The sequence below is a fragment of the Myotis brandtii genome, unplaced genomic scaffold, assembly GCF_000412655.1.
Source record: "Myotis brandtii unplaced genomic scaffold, ASM41265v1 scaffold440, whole genome shotgun sequence".
Lineage (NCBI taxonomy): Eukaryota > Metazoa > Chordata > Mammalia > Chiroptera > Vespertilionidae > Myotis > Myotis brandtii.
Window position 1 is genome coordinate 5,692,666 of NW_005366834.1, and position 18,866 is coordinate 5,711,531.

The window sequence follows — 18,866 nt, forward strand, 5'->3', positions numbered from 1 at the left end:
CTCCTTTCTTTCTCCCTTTCTGGCCTGTTCATAGGATTGAGCAAAGCCAAATTTTGACTTTTACAGACTCCCTTCCAGGTAGGGTGGCAAGAGGATTTTATTTTGGCCAAAGAGACAAACGTGGAGGATGGCTCTGATTGCTGGAACAGTGATTTGCTTTCCTGATAAAAGTGACAGGTACCAAATGGTAAATTGTTTGTCCTTCTGTTGCTGGAGGAATACACTAGTGGAATCCCTCCATTGTTTGTGAGAGTGTGGTTCTTGGGCCATTGCTGAAATCAGAATTTTCAGAAGCTACAAATGGGAGGTGAGAGGTGGTAGAAGGTTTTATTGGCATGGAGTTACATTCCTCAGTTTCCAATGTCCCATTTCCCCCAAGCTAGTCCTAAAAGAGTGGCAGCTGGGAGTTCAACAGAACCAGAAGGAAGGCCAGTGAGCTTCCGATCAATGTAGCAGCTGGGTGTGGTTCAGCATCCAAGCTAATTAAAGTCCATTAGTCCATGTGTGGAGTCCAACTTGGCCATGAGCCATGTGGGCACTGGGGAGCTCATCCCCCTGCCACAGGAGAGCCATGAACCCTGGAAATGAGAGGGAGAAAAGAGACAGAGAGAACTCACTTCTTTGTTTGGAAGCTAAAATATTTAGGTTTGGCACACTTGCAGTGCCCACGCCCATCCTGGCCACTAATTTGTCCCCAGGTATGACTGGCAGATAGGTAGGCACCTTTTCACTCATATCTTACTGGGCATGTATCTAAACTGCCTTTGTCTCATTCCTTCCCCTATGGCTCAGCAGGGAATAGACTTGGAAAGTGTTAAATGCAGCTTTTTGGCAAAGCTGTATGTAATAAATGGCATGCCTATATTATCTGGTCTCTCCTTTCAATCCTTTCCGTTAAATAATAGCCAGGTTATTACAATGGCACCACGTCCTCTTCCCTATTGTTTCTGCCTTGAACATAGACTGTTTTGTTTTTTTTTTGATTCCTGGAAATATGTCAGACATCTCATGAGAAATTAAGGCCATTAAGTGTGAAAGAGAAGAAAGATAAGAAGATCCTGTGTCTTTGGTGATTTCTAGATTTCTTACTAGGTAAACAATGTATGTTCCTATGGTGTAAGCCACTGTTAATCAGAAGTCCTGCTTCTCACATCTGGAAACATTTCTGATACAGAGATCTTATATTATCTTCCACCAGACCTTAGATATTAATTCTGTATTTTTACATGAATTACTGTATGCGTGTATACATACTAAGAGTCTTTGGCCCTTTATAACAATGTGATTTGGCTATAATTCGCTGCTACAGATAAAATTACAGAAAAGATGAAGGCTATAGTTCCTGCTGTTAGGTCTGTATAGCATTCATGCTCCTCTGAAGTGTTTACTTAAATTGTCGTTCTTTGAACCTAAAGTTGAAAGGGCATCTTAGAGAGGTTCTGTCATCTACCTCCCTCATTTTTATAGAACAGAGATGTCATGTGACCTTCCTGAAGACCCACAGGCCAAAGGTGACCGAGAAGCAGATAGTGACTGGCTAGCCACAGGAGTTAACTTACTTTGAAGAGTGTGGTGTTAGGAGGAACTCGTCTCAGTAGGGATTAATGTTATTTCTAGCTGACTAAAAGCAGATCACTCAGCTGGCATCTTCTGCAACAACACAGTACATATTTATTAGCAGATCAGTGATGGGTTCCACAGTGTCTACAGACCTTTGTACAAAGCTCTGATAAAACCAGAGAAGCCAAAGAAACTACTGCATTCCTCACATACTTGAATTATGGTCCTTCTACTTTGTGAAAACCCATTTGAAAGAAAATACACAGCTGTGATAAAGTTCCTTCTTTATATAAAGCATAATTTTCTTATTTTAACATAAAGGATGTTTGAGAGATGCAACATCACAAGTGCTTTGGGCAGCTAAAAAAATACAACAGAATTATTAAGGAAATGTCAAAGATAATATCAGAATATAGTGTGGCCTTGCCACATAGACCAGTGGTTTTCAAACAAGTTCTTAAAATCACTTAGGGTTTTAAAAATATCAATGTCCAGGTACAAACCCCAAGATTGAATCAGAATATCTTAGATGGTACTTTGCCTGTAATATTTATTTGTTTGTTTGTTTATTATTAAAGCACCTCCTGGGTTTCTAATGTGCTGACAGGTTTGGGAACCACTAACATAAACCAAAGGCAAGCTTATACATTTAAAAATGCTGCATCCTATCCAGAAAAAATACATTTTCTCCCATTTACCTTACTTTCTCTCATCTTTACTAAATAATAGGTTTCCTTTATGTCAAATTTCATGAGTTGTTACTTTCAGTCCTTGTCTAGAAGCTCAAGATGAAAGAGACAATATAGCAATCCACAATCGTTATTTGACTCAAGAAAAGGAAATTATTACAAACATAAATATTCCAATGGAGGCCATATCACCAGATGCATGAAGAGAAAAATAAACCCAGCCCTCAATTTTTTTTCTGCTCATAGTCTTGGACTCCAATATGACATATAGCCCTTCAAATGGACCTGGTTCAAAGGTGATGGCATAGTCATCAAGCTAGACTTGACCTTCTTCTTTTGAAAGTGGTCCTAAACTCAGATTATCTAAGTGGGTATTGGGTTGTGCTTCATGACATCCTCAAACAATACCCAAAGAACACTGCATCAAATAATGCCCTAACTAAGGTTGCCTCCAACTGGGGGAAGAGGCCAAACCTTTGAATCAAAGGAATAAATCAGCATCACAGCATGCTGCGATCATAGCCAAAGAATCAGAACACTCTCAAGATAAAAGGCAAAATAATACATTCATATCACTAGATGCCAGGTGCATTCTGAGTATCACCAAATTCCTGGTATGTGAAATAGGTGTATGCCCTTGGGAATCACGGCCAGGGTTATCTATGTATTCCTTATGTATTGTTTGGGAAAGCTTTGATAGATGAGAGAATTAGAGGTAGCCTGAGTAAATTTGGTGGCAATAAAATGGGGAAAAGCTTAGGAACTATTTTATATCTTCTATATGTCTGCATTCCTCCTTGGAAGCATGACTCACAATTAAGAGAATTCTCTTAGCATCTCTTAAAATCTGAATAAATCCTTTGGAAGTGTAGGGAATCTAAAGATCATTTTTTAAAATTTTGTGACCCTAAATAGCTCACATTCTAGGGAAGAAATGAGAGAATAATAATCACTAAATTATTTGTCTGATTAAAGCTCAGTTATAGAAGTGAGACCAGAGGTTTCCAGGTATCAGCCCCAGTGGAATGAGGAGGCAATGACCATGAAATACAAGTCTTGGAATTGCCCCAATCTTTTTTGTGATGTCATTTGCCCTTCAGTGATTCCAGTCAATATTACATAGTAGAAGTTTCTATACCAAAAGCCAAAGATGGGGCAAAAGATGGGGCAAAGTGTTTGCCTATATTGTGTGAGTTCTCTCAACAAAATACTGGTCAGTATGATAAAAAAAAAAAAGAGAGAAAAAAAAAGTCCTATGTTTAAGTTCATCTTTGGAGGCTGGAATTTGGTCGCATGCCTTTCCAAGGAGTCTGCCTCGAATTGATTTGCACTGGTATCATCAACATTTGGGAAGAGCTTTCTGCCATCGTTGTCCAGGTTGGAAAATCTATTTTCTATTCAGTTCTAGCAAAACATGAATAACTTATTGAATACCCAAAATAGCCAATACAAAGGTAAACATTATTGGTATATTTGAAAGAGGAGGAGTAGACTTAGGGCAAGAATGGAAGAGGAAGTAAAATTTTATAAAACTTTATATCCTCTAGGAGATGCTAGCCAAGTATTCGAATGGTGGAGATATCACTAATGAAGGAGGTCCATTCAGCAGCTGTGAATGAGTGACTATTATTGAAACCTGGGCAACAGATCCCAACTTTTTAAAAATACCAAGAAAATTCTCTTCAGAAAGATGATGAAGCTGTGAAGTCTTCATTATTATAACACCAGATTTATGGGAAGGCATGACCTGGAGGGCCAGGAAATGGTTAAAAGACTCTGATAACTTATCAGACTAGCAAATACTTATCAAAAATTATCAAATCCATGGTTGGCAACAGTACAGAAGAAGAAGTAATTACCTCTTAAGGTACTGGCAGGAGTTTGGCAACATCTATCAGAATGTTAACATTGTACCTTTAACCAGAAACTCCATTTCAGAGAATGCATCCTAAGTAAGTAATCAGCAAATGTGTAAAGATGTTTGTAGAAATATATCCATCCTGATTTCTGTTACATCTGATATCAAAAATTAGAAATACCTCAATGTCCATCAGGAGGAAATTAGATACATAAATTACAGGAGTGCCAACAGAATCCCAGGTGACCATTAAAAAACATAATGAAATTCTTGGGCTATTTTGTACATGAAAATATATAAATAACATGTTTATAGTCAAGTCAAAATGCTGATAAGGAATAGTATGAATGATAAAATTCCATTTTTATTTTAAAATGTATATACATAAAAAAATCTCTGAGAGTATGAATTTAAATGCTAAAGAATATACAATAAAGAATTAGCAATAATTGTCAATGGGCAGGACATTTTGTCTTGAGATACTTTATTCCTTCATTATACATATTTATATTGATTCTTCATATTTCTATATTTTCTGAAATGTTATAAATATGTAACCTTTATTATTAAAAAAAAACAAAACAATGACTCATGTCCTTTCTTTTTTTAACACTTAACAGACATAGAGGTTTGTGGTTGTCAAAAGTCAGGAACAAGAAAAGGTTCCGGAATCCTGAGTGTCGCATCAGTTAGGAATCAGTGTTATGAGTTTCATAGGAAAACTAAAGCTGCCTGCCTCGGCCAGAGGTCACACACATTTGGGGGAGAAAGCTAACTATATAATTACTTTCCAAGAGTGAGGCATTCAGAGTCGTTTAGTAATCACCTGGGCTCACATGAATTGTGCCTTATTCTACTTGACCTGTCTGTAACTTTAATAATGTTAATCATACCCTCCTTCCAGAAATCTCGTTCTCCTTAACTTTTAATTTATCACTCTCTCCTGCATGGTTAAAAGGCTCTGTGAATTTCTTTTTAAATGCTGTCAATTCATTTCTTGTTCCCATCCTGTGAAAATGCATATTCCCTAGAGTTCTTTCATTAAGCTTCTGTTTTGTTTGTTTATACTGTTCCTGAAAAATCTACTTTGTACTCAGTTTCACTCATTCACCCCTCATTAGTTTGTTCACCAACATTATGACCCATACCTAGACTCAGATACACATCTGTTCTGTGGACATTTCCAATTAAGTGGCCCAAAGACCTCTTAAAGTCAATATAAACTGAAATAAATGTATTGCACGCGCGCGCGCACACACACACACACACACACACACACACACACACACTTCAACCACACATTATTTTTTTTGTATTTTCTTTTGATAAATGCTACTGTCAGCAACCTCTCCAAACACCAGAGCCTGCAGAGTCAACCTCAACACTTTCTCCCTCACTATTCCACAAAGTCCTATAAACTCTGCCTCCAAAGCAACTCACTTATTTACACTCCACTTTCCACTGCCACTGCCACTGCCACTGCCCTGGTTTAGACCAAGCACGTCAAACTCAAAGGCTAACACGGGCCAAATAAACAAGTTTTAAGTGTATGTGGGCCGCAAAAAAACAAAAGCTTCAATTTTTATAGAAACATAGGTTTATTTCGATAGAGACATGCTGAATACAAAGGGCTGAACTAAATGAGTAATCATTAACATAAAATAATAGAACATTTTAATAAAAATTAATATTTTTTCTTGAACATTAACTTACCAGACACTGAATAACTGCACAAATTAATAAGCGTAATGCAAATAAACCTATTTTTCTTGTTCTCCGAAAGTGAAGTATTTCCTGTTGTGCACACCAAACAAGTGAGTACAAAACTAATGATGTGGCAATTGGCTGCTAAAATATTCACTGCTAGTATTAGTGCAGAGAAATGGTGCGCCTGTATGTAAGGTGTGTAAGGAAAATTAATGCAACATGATTATAGTAATCAGTCATTAGTGAACATTGTAGTTCGTTATTAATAATTGTGTATAAAAGTTCGTTATTAATAATTATGTAAAAATTAAGTTAGGAAATTTTTATTAAAATGTTTCTTAGATACCGTTATATTGGCTGGGCCACAAAAATATTCATTGTGTGCCGCATGCAACCCACGGGCCGCGAGTTTGACATATTTGGTTTAGACCCTCTTTATATATCTTTACATTATTTTAATAATCCTTAAATGGCCCCTGAGTCTTACACAAAGCTTACATCAAGCTTTTTCCTGATATGCATATCTAATCATGTCATTCCCCTATTAAATTCTTCATGGGATCACCATTGCCTTCAAATTCTCCATCATCTTTTCTTACCATTTCAGACTCAAATATTTTTGTATCCTCACATATACTGTATCTCTAAGTTCCCCTTAAAGTAGTAAACTTTCTTATGCCTCCAAACATTTTTTCATTCCCTCTACTTTCAAGATTCAATTTGTCAAAGACCCACTTGAGAGCCACTGGAAAGTTAACTAGGAGACAATTCCAAATCAAGAGAGTTATTATTTGGGGAACCTGAGATCACATAATCAGGGAGAGAACCAGAATCATTTTCAAGAAAAACCAAGATTGGTGAAGTAATGGAATTTTGTGGCAAAATAATTGCCCTTAAAGAAAAGAAGAAGAAAAAAGGGAAGGACAAAAATAGGAGAGGTTAATGTGTGGTCATGTTAGTTTAAAGAAAGAAGGTTCAAAAAAGAGACCTTGGCTAGTAGTTCAGATTAAGGCAATAAATTTACAGTTGGTGCTGGCAAGCCACTTTAATTTGGAAACTGAGAAATGAAGGCAAGACAAGTAAAATTGTTACCATTCCCCCAGTAACCAAGTCCATCAGTCTCTTTGACCATTGTTGATCGAGTCAAATATGGAGACATGTGACCCAAACTAGACCCTAATTCTCTCCCTTAGGAATTTATAAAGTGGAACAGGGACAACCAGAGAAAAAGGACAGTGTGAGTTGAGTTATATCATGACAATGGCCTATTGGTGGCTGTTTCTGACCTCCCCAGAACAGCCACGGTTTCCTCCTTCTAGGAGGCTTGGTTTGGACTACCCAGAGCTGTCACTAAATTTCCTTTTGGACTGGAGTGCGGGAAGTCACCACTTGCCAATACTGTCAGTGCACCAAGAAACGGAGAAGGCTGATGGACCTTGGGCATTAGCAGGGCTGGCACTAAGCACCTCATCTGTTTAGATAGTGGTGGCTCAAGGCAATTCCCTAACCAGATAATCCTTTTACTGTTTACCAAACTTTACCTTTGATATGCCTGTATGCATTGCTAAAGGGCAAATGTGTATTCAAGTAAATGAATAGCGGACCAGGCCAGAAGTCTGCGTGTCTCTTCAAGAAAGAGGCTCCTCCTTACCCCCAATGCCTTCTAAAATCATGGACCAGGCCAGAAGTCTGCGTGTCTCTTCAAGAGGCTCCTCCTTACCCCCAATGCCTTCTAAAATCATATTTCTTGTATGTCATTTTCATTTGTGCATCGGCCCCTCCTTCAGATCCTGAGCCCAGTCGTGCAGGTCGCGGCACTGGAGTATACCAAAAGGTCTTCGAATTATCTGAGAACAAAGCAAGTTGGAGGACAACATGTTCAATATGATTTCTATTGTGTAAAAAAGAAGGTTGTTTATAATTTAGATTTAAAACAACAACAATCTGGATGCCAGGAATGCATAGATTTCCAATGTTGTCGAAGGTGCCTGCTGACTTGCATGACAGTAAGCCAGCTGCTCTCCTGGTTGGTGTTGTGCCTCTAGTTAGCATCATGCAACCTGACTGTAGATATTGTGAAAATACTCAACAGAGATAAGCAGACACCAGTGAAGAGAAGTGTTTGTTGAGGGCAGGGTGTGTCTTAGGTAAAGCTGTAATACAGCACTCCCCACGAGAGGATCCCTCTGGAAGAAATGTTTCCTACACACCCCTCCACATGGACTTATTAGATATGTCAACAACTAAAAGTTTGCTTTCCAGTAGATAAATAATGAAAATTAAATGTTGGAAGAAATGAGCCAGTATTATCCTGGTGAAGATATAGCCATACAATCATACCAAAGCAAAATAATTCCAGGAAAGACATTGTTCAAATTGACCTATGTAGCACAGGCAAAGAGCAAAGTAAGAATTGAGATAAATCAAGGTTATAACTAAGGGAGATGAACTCTGACACATCCAAAGACTTGGGCAAAAACAGGAAAGCAAGTGGTAGGGACAGTAATAAGCAGTGTCAGACACTGAGGATTATTCAGGATGAATATGTAGGTGCTAGAAGAATCTATTTGGGAACACTTTACAATATGTCCCTCAACCCCCATGTTCATTATTTTATGGCAGCATTTACCCTACTGAGATCATTGACTATCTCCAGCTGTTCCCCACAAAACTCAATTCATGAAGGAAAGGGACTGCACGTTTACCTCTGGATGCTCAGCATTTAATAGAGTATCCAGCACAGGGGAGACCATGAATTGTTGCTGAAAGCATGTTGAATGAATTAAGACATTAGCATATATTTGGAGCACAAAAGAAGCATTTTAATCTAACCTAGATAACTATGGAAGAGAATGACAGAAGCAAATATATTTAAATAGAAGTATTTCTAAATATGCAAATAAAATGCCTTCATATAACTTTCTTTACCAAATTGTAAATAGTGGCCTTATTCTTTGGAGAAACTTGGAAACATTGAACTGATGCTGGAGATAGGAGGAAAAAAAGCAAATTCATCTTGCTTGCAGCAAATTAAAGTATGCATTTTCTTCTTTTGCCAAATCCCCATATTCCAGGGGAATAATATCTTTGTGCTTTTCCTGCATATTTATGATCATCTGGTGAAGTGTTTGTTAATCTTTAACCTAGCTGGGATCAATCACAATATGCCTTCACACCAAGTAAAATATTTGCACTGCCTTATTGGACACTGAGAACTGTATTTAAAAACTGCCTGTTCATGGTGTGATCACATCTTAAAATGTCCCTGTATCTATCAAAGAACTATTTATTTTAAAGTATCAACTCCAACTTTGAAACCTTGGGATGCAGAATTAAAATTAGTAGAAAATCAGAAATCAGAGTAAATCTAATTGCATTAAGATTTGTTCATGATCAGATCATGAACCTAATCCCTCCCAAATGTCCCCATAGCCCTGCTGTATATATCAGGATGCTATATGCTCTTTTTCAATTGCAAAGAACAACAGATGAGATAGTTACAAAGTAGGCATTCAAAGTTCAATTTTAATTAGCTTATCTAGTATTTATAGAAAGGTAATAAAAAGAAATCTCACCCTAGCCGGTTTGGCTCATTGGATAGAGCGTCAGCCTGCTGACTGAGGGGTCCAGGTTTGATTCCAGCCAAGGGCACATGCCTGGGTTGCAGGCTTGATCCTCAGTAGGGGGCGTGCAGGAGGCAGCTGATCAACAGTTGTCTCTCATCATTGATGTCTCTACCTCTTGCTCCCTCTCCCTTTCTCAATAACAATATTTTTTTAAAATGTCAAGGAATTGCCATGTATGATAAAACCATTCTTCTCGGGGTCCAGGTTTGATTCTAGTCAAGGACACATGCCTGGGTTGCAGGCTTGATCCTCAGTAGGGGGCGTGCAGGAGGCAGCTGATCAACAGTTGTCTCTCATCATTGATGTCTCTACCTCTTGCTCCCTCTCCCTTTCTCAATAACAATATTTTTTTAAAATGTCAAGGAATTGCCATGTATGATAAAACCATTCTTCTCAGTATCTACAAAAACTTCAGCACTAGAGTGAGTTAGGCAAACCTTGGAATTGCATTCTACTTGTGAGAAAATCCAAAATAATAGAGTGAGAAGGCTTTCAAGATGCTTACTTTAAATGTTCTAAGATTCAATATGGCTCTTTTCTGGCTAATATTCAATGTTTAGAAAAGACATGTCCTGCTAGTAATATTATAGAAATAGAGTTAGAAAGTTAAAGACCCCATAGCGTAGTGAAAAGGTTGAGCTAGAACTCAATATGAATAACAGCCCCACTATTCTTGACAAGTTATGTAGCCCACTTGAGTCTCAGTCTACTCAATTGTAAGATGAGATAAACAATATCTATCTCACTGAGTTTACAAGAGGAGTGAAGAAAATGGGATAAAGTAAAATTCCTGTTACAAGGTAAGTGCTATAGAAATTTATCTGTTTGGGAGGCCTACTGATTTTTTTTAATACATGATAATTTGGATACAAAGGGAAAGCATATGTACAAAGGTGAAGAGAAAAGACAAATATAGTTTATAAAATCAAAGCAAATTGATATGCTGAAATCTAAATGTCACTTGGGGATGAAAAATCTGTATTGATTTCTGATGGCTTGGACATGGTGTGGAGTCAGCCATCACCCCACAATTCTTCCAGCTCTTTGACATTCAGAAAATGATCACTTAGCCACTGAACTTATAGTTTGATGGATCTAATAAAACCTGTATTAAATTGTTACCCTCTCATGTTCCATTGTCTCTGTAAATTGAGGAAAACCCTGATAGAAATCCTAGCTAAAATAATTTGGGAAAATATCATTTTATTCATTGCCTTTGGACTGAATTCAGAGAATCTCTATTTTTACATATATTGCCTTTGACAAACTTCACTTGAGATTAAAAATATTTTCAATTTTATATTCGTTATCATCAGCATCTCTCCATTAGCTGTGATGTGTCTTTAAGGTTTTGATCTAAATTTTACCAACATTTGGAAAATGTACAGTCTGAATAAACAATTGGCTCAAAGCAATCTGTTAAATTCTGCTAATCCCATCACCCATCATTTTATCAGGAATTACAGAAAAAAAAAGTAAAAGAAATTTTCTCATGGTTTCTGCCCAGAGGAGTACTAATGGGTTATGAACCCTTTCAGAGTCATAGAGGAGAGAAAGAGAGAGAGAAAATGGTTGCCTTGGTAACAAGGCCATCATTTTACAGGAATTACAGAAAAAAAAAGTAAAAGAAATTTTCTCATGTTTCTGCCCAGAGGAGTACTAATGGGTTATGAACCCTTTCAGAGTCATAGAGGAGAGAAAGAGAGAGAGAAAATGGTTGCCTTGGTAACAAGGCAGACCAATCAGCTGCATACACACTCTCTCCAGATCATCTAATTTATTCAGTAAATGCAGGCTAGAACAGGTGGCTAACCTAAATGATGCCAAAAAGCTTTAGTTCTCAAACATACACACCCTCTACATTTTCTTATACATAAAGTTTCATTCTTGCCCTTCATAAAGGAAGAGTTAACGGCGCATTTCCGTGTGCAATGTATCATATTAGTAGTCAGAGGAGCTGTCAGTACTTGTCACTTATGAATTTTCTAACAAAAAGAAAGGTATGTGATTTCAAGACTCCTATCAGAAAATTCCATTAGTTGTATTTTAATAAATCAAATATCGCTGTGATTTTTTAATACCAAGAGAGTTTCCCCTACATTTCACAATTGCTCACAATAATAAAGCATCATGGACATAATTACTGGCCTGGTTAGGTAGCTCAATTGGTTAGAGTGCCATCTGGAAAGGGATACACCAAGGTTGCAAGTTCGATCCCAGTCAGGGCACATGCAAAAATCAAACAGTGAATGCATAAATGAGCAGGACAACCAATCAATCTCTCTCTTTCTCTCTAATTAATAAATTAAAAAAAGGAAAAAGCAATTTCATTTCCTTAAGCCCTCCGAAAGCACCTGGGTATTTGTAAATAATTCTGGATTGTAAAGGGGAAAAAAGAGAGAATCATAGTAAGCTAGTTAAAGCTCTATTAATTATAGCATTGAATAACCCCATTTGTTAAATCTGAAGTTATAAAGAAAAATCTGGAAAACTAACATTAAAGCATAAACTTTTTCATACTATATAAGGACTTCTATGGTCTGTGCCAACCTCAACTCCAAACTCTTCCAAATACATCCTGATCATCAATCAGCAAAACATCAATGAAATCTGCCCTGCACATATCTGCACTTTGCATTTGCTGTTGTTTGTGTCTTAACATGTCCTTCTGGTGCTGGACTGTCTTCTCAATGCATATCTATCCCTCAAGGCTAAAATCAAACAATTTCCCTCTCCAAAGCCTTGCTCACCTCCCCAGGAAGAATTACAAACATCACACTGTGCTCCCTCTGCAAGTAATTGCATTGTTTGTTTTTATATCTACCTTCCTCATCAGATTGAGTCCTCAGACCTCAAAAGCAAAGACTATGTTTTATTCACTCTTCATCTTGAGGTAGTACCTGACTTATAATATGAAATAATAAATATTTGATAAAAAGATTAATTAATGGTTGAAAGAATGAGTGCATGAATGAATGAAATTGTGCTTTTTTGACACAAAATCTGCACAAACCTACTATATGACAAAACATTTTTTAAATTAAAGTAAAAAAATCTCACTAACTTAGACAAAATCCAATGCAGTGTGTTTGTATGAGTAAAGAATCTGTATATTTTGAAAACTTTTCTGCAAATGAAGTCTTAAATGCAGCTTTTCTTTTAAACCTGAATGTCATTCCATCATCCAGACTGCTATTCCTGCTCATTTCCCTCTCAAAGCATTTCTACCAAAAACCACAGGCTTCTAAAAGCAGAGCTTGACAGTATGGACTAGAGTTATTATCATTTCAATTTTGCCTTCCTACTTCCCAGTACATGGTATTCACATAAGCAAGTGTTTGTTGAAAAATGACATTTAAAATAGGAAACAACATTAGCTGGGAAGTTCAGGTCTCCGCATGTCTCTATTGATCTGCTTTTGAAGTCTTTCAATTGTTTCCAAAGGTGACCCTTGCTGCCTCAGGATGTTTCCGTGGCAACAGGAATGCCTGCTTCCAGCATGTAGAGAAAAGGCATCTCTGTTTGTTTTATATCCCAGCACCGCCCAGAGATGCTATGTTCCTTCCAGGAAAGCAAAAAGCCCTCATTTTTAAGTAGCAGATCGTCTCTCCAGTTCATGGGCTTCCCATTACTCTGAAAAACAAGAGGTGAGGATCATTATCTGGCAATCGTTTCCTCATCTCATGAAAAGGATGCAACCTCTATATTGATGCATTTGTATTCTCCTTCCCTAATTGTCTCACATGCCTGCCTATGCATTCAAACACACAAACACACGTACACAACACACACTACACACACACATACTTACACACAAATACATACACATCGTCACATCCTCATTTCTTTCTTTTTTTATTTTCTGTATTAAAGCTTTTCGCTTACTATCAATTTTCTCCTTTTTGTACGGTATCAAATTTATTTATTTTCTATTTCCAGCAAAGGCTTCTTTGTACATCTCATTTTCCAACATCCACCAAATTACAAATTGTAGTTAAATGTCAACCTCTATGGCTAAAAAAGACTTGGTTGGAGCAACTGGCATTTGATCAATAATATAAGTACTTATTATTGCAAGATTAGATGGAAAAATAAAATAATCCTTGACATTAATATTGTTTATGATCAATTTCCCTTTAATTCTCATTTGCTTATATTTTATTTTAAATGGTATAGCAGCATTTTATTTGTCATGCTTTATGCCTTCCAAAAGCAATTTGAGAACATTTCTATTGCTTCAATAAAACCTCTTTGTGCCAATTTCATGTAGTTGCGCAGTCATATCATAAAGTGGCTGGTGTCAAACAAACCTTCATATTAGTGAAATTCTTTTGTCTGGATTTGTTCCTGCAAAGAGGAAGAATATTAATGAGGCTATATATAGTTTTGCTGGGGGAAAATTATTCTTAAAGGATGCTTTCAGATATAATTTTTGTACTAATTTCAGCAGGTAAATAACTAAATAAACTAGATTTTTAGAGTGCATTATCAAAAGACTCAAACTTATAGCCCAGTTTTTCCAATGTAGAATGTATAGAATCCTAAGATGAACAGTAAAAGTACAATGACTTCTTTCATAACCAAACTACCTATGGAATACAATTTTTAAAATATTATTCAATATATAGTGTGACAGCCTGGCCAGGGTAAATCAGTGGTTGAGCATCAACCTATGAACCAGGAGGTCATGGTTGGATTCCCTGTCAGGGCACATGCCCGGGTTGTGGACTTGATCCACAGTAGGGGGCATACAAGAGGCAACCAATCAGTGATTCTCTCTCATCATTAATGTTTCTATCTCTCTCTCCCTTTCCCTTCCTCTCTGAAATCAATAAAAATGTACAGATTTTTAAAAATACATAGTGTTACAAATCCATAGACCTAAAATACATTTATTCTAATAAATTCAGAAGTGTAAATCTGCAATGGACCTTAGAAAGAATGTAATTTTTCAATTTATACATGAGAAATTGAACACCAAGAAACGGTAAGAAATATGCCCCTGCAAATTTGACTCAAGCCATGGATGAGTATCAGAAAGTTTTTTTGATTTTTATTTGCTTACCATATAAAATGTCCACCATAAAGTTATTAAAGACAAGAATTACATTTTGCTCTTTATTGTTAAGTGTTTTATTTTATAACAAAATGCTCAACTTTTAACAATCTCTAATAAATTATTTATGCGTGCAGCATTGGTTAGGAATTCTCCCAGCTAAAAGTAACAGAAAACACCACTTATGGTGACTTAATAAATATTGATTTATTTTTCTGACATAACCAGGAGTCTTGAGAGAGGCAGCTGGCATTGGTTCAGTGGTTTCAGCGTGTTAGGGTTGGCATTTCTGAAATTCTCCTGGGATTTCCTCATATCTACCTCATAGTCACAAAATGGCTGCAGTAGCTTTCAGCATTCCAGTCTGCCTTCAAGAAAGAAGGAAGAAGGAGCCATGCCACCATGTCTTTCCCTTCTAGCAGGTAAATAAAGTCTTTCATAAAGTTCTTAGCAAGTATATGTCCGTGTCTCCGTGTCCAGGACTAAAGAATATGGGTGCTCTCATTGCAAAAGAGATTGGAAACATGAGAACTTAGTTTTTTCAACTGTCATAATAGAGATGACAATGGAGAAATGGATTTGAAATACCTGAGGGTGAGCTAAAAAGAATAGATTCTTAATTTTAGATAGACAGATAATAGGTAGATAGTAGATGATAGACAGACAGATGATAGATAGATGATGATAGATAGATGATGATAGATAGATAGATAATAGATGATAGATACGTAGATAGAATGATAGATGGATAGATAGATAGATAGATAGATAGATAGATAGATAGATGATAGATAGATAGATAGATGATAGATAAAATATAAAAAGAAAACAAGAAAGAAACAAAGTAAGATATCAAAAGAGAAAACAGGAAAAATGTATTCTACTGCAATCTTAAAACAGAAAAATGAGGCATTTAAAATAAGAAACAGGGAAGACATGAAGCTGCATTTAAATGTTTTCTAAATGCCTTCCATGATGAGATCCCAGAAGCATGCTCAGTGGACTAGTTTCACTAGTGACCAAAGCAGCCAACAGAGAGCGTATGACCATCTCAATGGACATTAAGAACTTGTGTGTTTTGCCAGTTGGTCAGTCAAGGGAAAACTCGGGGAAACTATTGCTGAAAACTCACTTTGAAGTGTCTGAAATTTAAAATCATTTTACTGGGTGAGTAATTTAATTTTTGCATACTCTTCTTAACACAGACTTTGAAAGAACAATATTATTACAATTTGTCATTTGACTTTAAAGGAATTTCCAAGTATTCTGAAAGTGCTATGAATATTTATAAAAGCTCTTTTTAAAAATATATATTTTTAATTTATTTCAGAGAGGGAGAGGGAGAGATAGAACATCAATGATGAAAGAGAATAATTGATCGGCTGCCTCCTGCACGCCCCACACTGGGGATCGAGTCCACAACCAGGGCATGTGCCCTAACTGGGAATTGAACCATGACCTCCTGGTTCATAGGTCAATGCTCAAACTCTGATCCACTCTGGTCAGGCTGTAAAAGCTCCTTTCCTTTCGCTCAGCATAGTCCAGTAGAAAACCCAAGTGGGCCAGATAAATTGCCATAAAATCAAGTCAACAGGCTTACTTTCTCAGTCATACTTGCCCATTTCTCTTTCTCAAAACAAGTGTGAAGGATTATGCTGTCTCCTCATCTTCAATTCTTGCTAGAATCTAATAAGTTCCATGATAGAGGCTCTGTTGTCTTGTTTGCTGCTGTATCTCAAGTATCTCCAACAGTGACTAGTACAATGCAGTCATTCAATAAATAGTTGTTGCCTAAGTAGGTAAAAAAAAAAATCAATCCTTTGTAGATCAATTGCCTACTAGGCAAATGATATTCTCCTTTGAGGTGAAATTTAATACATCAACATAAGCTGCACAGTAATAGAGTTAAACATCAGATCCTTCTTCAGAAAATAGCTCATTGATTAAAATTTAAAAAGAAATTTAGACTATAAATGTCTTAAGAGTGAGAACCACATGCCTATCTTTTTGTCTTCATTGCCAAACCCAGTACCTAGCACATAGTAAGTGTTTGTAAAATGAGTTGCTGGTCAGATTTTATAATGCATAATTACTAAAGTCGTAGCAATCAATACTTTGCTTCAAGCCTTAAAATAAAACTATTTTGACACATTTCCAATACACATACAATCCTTCAACTCCATTCTTAAGAATGGTATTTAACCTCTAAACATTCACCTTGTCAATTAGTGGCTAATGAAAATCTGAGAGGAAATTCATAAAGCCCAAGTCAGAGTAAAGCAAACATTTATACATGCATGTGCACATACACAGGTCATATAGCTCTCTTTTCTCATATTATTCTGGGCTTGTAAAATAAATTGTTCTCAAAGAGAAAATAAAGCAGTCAACCTAGAATCCTAGTGGATTTGTCTCTAAGAACACAGAAGCAAATCACTCTATGAAGAGCAGGATTCTATAAAATAGTGTTTATTAATTTATACCTATGCAATTCCTACAACAAGTGTAAATGAAGATAGTGCATTTCTTTATGGCTAGAGGATGAAACGCATTGCTTTTTTTGAGATTAACTCTTTTTTATTGGCACCCAAAGCATCCTTAAAGCAGAGCTCCCATGAATGCCATGGTACACACCATTCCACAACAGAGCAGCCGGTGAGGTACAATATTTGCATCTTTAACAAATCAAATGTTGCATCATTTAAATACTTTTAAAATGGGTTTACTTTTTCAATTGTGATATTTTTACAGTTACATGCAAGTGAGCATGATCCCATGTTCATATGCTGTGGGTATAAATGTACACATTTAAAAGCAAGCCCTATAATTCGTTCAACTCCTACTGATTTCAGCAAAACCATAAGCAGTCAGTATTCCTCTCCCCTAACTGCAAGCACAAATATATTTTCAGTGTAAGCATTTTATTCCATAATGAAAAGGAGCGACAACAACAACAAAAGATCCAAAGCAAAATGTTCAAAGACAGAAATAAGTCAGTTGCAAACAAAAGGCTGATTGAAGCCCTGTTATTAGGTGAATGCATATTTAAGACTGCTCTGTTCTTTTGATGAATGGACATTCTTATCATAATAAAAATTTCTCCATATTTAATTTAAAAAAAGAAAACAGAAGGCTGGAGTGTTCATTAAACATTACCTTTTTCTCATGGTGAGGAAGATGCATCACGGTCATTTCTGTGTTTTCTCACAGTGCTGATTTCAAACCCCCAGCTGAGAAGGCAGCTGTGCGGAGCAGGGAGCTGGTGAGCGCAGCAGGAGTCCTGTTCCCTGATGCTACCCCCAGAAATCCATGCCTTCTTGCAGTTGCTGTGTTGTCATTAGTAATGCCAGAAATATGAAATGCTGTCCTCTTTTCTGCAGCAGTGATACAAAGATCACAGCGATGTGTCTTTAAAGACTTCCAAAGCCTGAACCACCCTCTTTTTATTGTTCTTTATTTGATGTAGCTTCCAGAGAGCAAGCACTGGCTACTTTTCAAGGAATTTGAAATTCTGGAGAACTTTCATTAATCATTATGCTAATGGAATAGATGGCAAAACAGACATGAAAGTTGAAGCATATGGGAGAGGGGATGGTAAGGTTGATTTTTCCCCTCCCGATACCAAAAAAGAAAGGAAAGAAAGAAAGAAAGAAAGAAAGAAAGAAAGAAAGAAAGAAAGAAAGAAAGAAAGAAAGGTCATATCCTATGAAAGACGACACTTAGGACATGAACCTGATTTTGATAACTGTTATTAATTTCAGGAGGGAAATCCATATTAAAGGTTTCAAGAAACTTTTATTTTTCATACCAAAAAAAAAAAAAAAAGAAAGGAAAGAAAGAAAGAAAGAAAGAAAGAAAGAAAGAAAGAAAGAAAGAAAGAAAGAAAAAGAAAGAAAGAAAGAAAACTTCACTGTTATACAGCAATTTTTTTCTAGGTTGCAGCTATGAAAACCTTACCTAAAAAAAAAAAAAAAACACTATATCTTATGTCTGAGATTAAGGTAGCAATATGAAATTAACTGCCACCTAAAATCAAGCTACATTTCTTAAAAGCTCTTGAAAATTGAATTAATTTGTCTGTTTCCATCCAGTAGCATTAAAAATGGTTTATGAACTACTGGGGAAATGACTTAAAAAATAATTACAGGGAAACTACTGAACAACAGAAGGGCTGCAGTTGCTGGCTGCAAGGCATGATTGATGTTACAAGATTGTCATAAGTGAATTAACTGTGTCATATTCAGAGCTAGGAATTCTGGTGGGGATTAGCCTTCAACATCAAAGAAAAAATAATTCGTTGTATTTCTGAAGGTAGCATAGGTGTTAAATATATATTGTAAAGTATTTATAAACTCTATGTTATATCCACA

General features: G+C 36.5%; 2 long non-coding RNA genes across 3 annotated transcripts; both read right to left on the reverse strand.

Moving 5' to 3' along the window:
- Positions 1 to 308: 308 nt before the first annotated feature.
- LOC102259619 lies at positions 309 to 17,990 on the reverse strand. 2 transcript variants are annotated; one of them, XR_314069.2, is made up of 5 exons: positions 17,653 to 17,990; positions 16,097 to 16,287; positions 7,535 to 7,661; positions 1,560 to 1,650; positions 309 to 578 (listed from the first exon to the last, which is right to left on the reverse strand). It is a non-coding gene; the product is annotated as an uncharacterized LOC102259619 (long non-coding RNA). The 2 variants fall into 2 exon arrangements; XR_001363738.1 differs by lacking the exons at positions 16,097 to 16,287; positions 17,653 to 17,990 and adding an exon at positions 8,520 to 8,697.
- Positions 12,529 to 14,153, reverse strand: LOC106727515. Its single transcript, XR_001363739.1, has 2 exons — positions 13,751 to 14,153; positions 12,529 to 13,073 (listed from the first exon to the last, which is right to left on the reverse strand). It is a non-coding gene; the product is annotated as an uncharacterized LOC106727515 (long non-coding RNA).
- Positions 17,991 to 18,866: the final 876 nt, after the last annotated feature.